Source organism: Mastigoproctus giganteus, chromosome 10, assembly GCF_048544385.1.
Source record: "Mastigoproctus giganteus isolate SK-2022 chromosome 10, ASM4854438v1, whole genome shotgun sequence".
Classification (NCBI taxonomy): domain Eukaryota; kingdom Metazoa; phylum Arthropoda; class Arachnida; order Uropygi; family Thelyphonidae; genus Mastigoproctus; species Mastigoproctus giganteus.
Window position 1 is genome coordinate 12,246,950 of NC_143584.1, and position 2,341 is coordinate 12,249,290.

Below are 2,341 nucleotides of genomic sequence, written 5' to 3' on the forward strand. Positions count from 1 at the left end.
AAAACGGCCGGCTATGGACGATTTTCTGATTTAAATTTTAAGGTGTACATACAGAAACAATTCAAGGATCCTTTAATTGGGGCTAAGTGTTCCGAGAAATCGATTACCTTGAAACAGAATTTGCGCTTCAAAACCCATAAGTTCAGAACAGTAAAAAAAAAAAATTCAGTTTTTGGAAATAAATAAGGTTGGTTCTAAATGAATAGATAAAACAGTACGATCTGGCTCCCTCTATCACGATATGGTGGCCCTTAAAAGGGCCGTTGAATTCCTAAAAAAGAAAAACTTATTTCTTTGCAACAGCTTTTTTCTTTCCTGCAACTTTCTTAGGCATTGGTTTTGCCTTTTTCGGTTTTGGAGTCTTCAGTTTCTTAGGAGACTTTGCCGGTTTAGTCTTCTTTGCTACTGGTTTCCTCGTAACTTTCTTAACTGCTACTTTCTTAACCTTGACAGCTTTCTTCACAGGAGTTTTAGGTTTTTTCATAACAGATGTCTTTTTCGGCTTCTTAGGATTTTCCGTTAACTTTGCAGAGGCAGAACTCATCTTAAACGAACCCGACGCACCCTTTCCTTTTGTCTGGATTAAATCTCCACTTCCCACAGCACTCTTTACATACTTCTTGATAAATGGACCCAGGCGTTCAATATCTACTTTGTAGTGGGACGAGATATATTTCTTGATTGCTTGAAGAGAAGAACCACCACGTTCTTTAAGCGAAGAAATTGCAGCATTTACCATTACAGACACTTTGGGATGCGTTGCCATCACTTTTGGCTTCTTAATAACCTTCCTCTTTTTAGGTGTGGACTGTATTAGAGCTGTAGTCTCATCAGCCATTTCTAAAATATATAACTTCAAAAATAATATCGCTAAAACGACTAACTACTAGGAACTCTCGCAGGTACTAAGCAGTCTCAGGTAGGAGAGAGCCTTATTTATAGCAGTATCGCGGACGTCCATGAGAGCTTCAAGTAGATGGTAACTTCCTTGTCGTAGTACTCCAGCTATGAAATTTATCCACTAAAAATTAAAAACACAAATATTTAACAATATTTAAGCGATAGGCATAATCGAATGATTTCAATTAATGAATGATGAATGGAAAGATTTCAATAATCGAAGATGAGAAGGTACTAACTAATTCATTCGAATGAAATAATCGAATATTACAGTTTGAAATAATGCAATTCGAATGATATAATCGAATTATTTCCCGTGATCAAATGATTTTCCATAATCGAATGAATCACTCAAATGATACCAGTATAGTGAAATAATCGAAAGATTTGCTATAATGGAAATAATCAGTTAATAATATCAGTATATAATAACATGATAATAATAATAAAATCAGTTATGACCTTTGATCATGCTCGTCATTAACAATTTCATGATCTACAATTAGATTTGAATGACTCATTTGTTCATTTATTTTTTCACAATTCATTTATTTTTTTAAAAGTGAAGTGTGACTTAATTTCAATTAGAAAGAGAAAAAAAATTTAATTCTTAAGAGGACAAGTATTAAATTGAGAATATCTCTTGAATACTGATTTTTGACATCTAAAATAAAATTTACTCGTTTTTTAGATTTTTTGATTATTTTCATATACCAATCTCAAAATAGTCGTCCGAATTTTCTTGACGAGGGTTCAAAAACAGTAGGTTTTGATGCAGCTCTCTTTCTCTTTATTCTGTGTGCATCTACCTTTGAAAGTTCTTTTAATTTCGTAGTTTGAACAGTCTTATTCAGCTAACGTTTTTTTTTTTTTTAACAGTGTTTCTCATAATTCAAGAAACTAATCACAATGTCAAAATATACAATAAATATGATACACTCTCTGATTTTTTTTTTTTTTTTTTTTTTACAATTTTAGAAAAGCTTTACCAAATTAAATCTTTGTTATAATGAACACTGGGTTGCTAACATTAACCATTTCATGATGGTAAATCAGTAATTTCGTCTTTACAGATATTAATAAATAAATATAATATATATATTATATTATTTATATAATATAATATAAAAACAATTCACGATGATTTATTTTAATATATGATTATTTGCGAAATCCGACTACGGTATTTATAGTAGGTATAATCAAAATTTTGCATTCCGCACTGGATGGAATGCAATTTTTTTTTTTTTTTTTACAGCTTCCATAATTGATAACATTTTGATTTGTGTGTGAGAAATATTGATGAAGTCCGGAACATCAGAAACATTTATTTATTTCATTTATTTTTTTCTGGCCCTAAAAACTTCCGCGTTACTGAAAAAACCTGTGGTAATAATGAATTCATAGGTAATGAGGAAGAGAGCTTAAAAAACTATATAAA

General features: G+C 30.9%; 1 pseudogene; it reads right to left on the minus strand.

Moving 5' to 3' along the window:
• Positions 1-286: 286 nt before the first annotated feature.
• On the minus strand, positions 287-838 carry LOC150078711 (histone H1 pseudogene; annotated as a pseudogene).
• Positions 839-2,341: the final 1,503 nt, after the last annotated feature.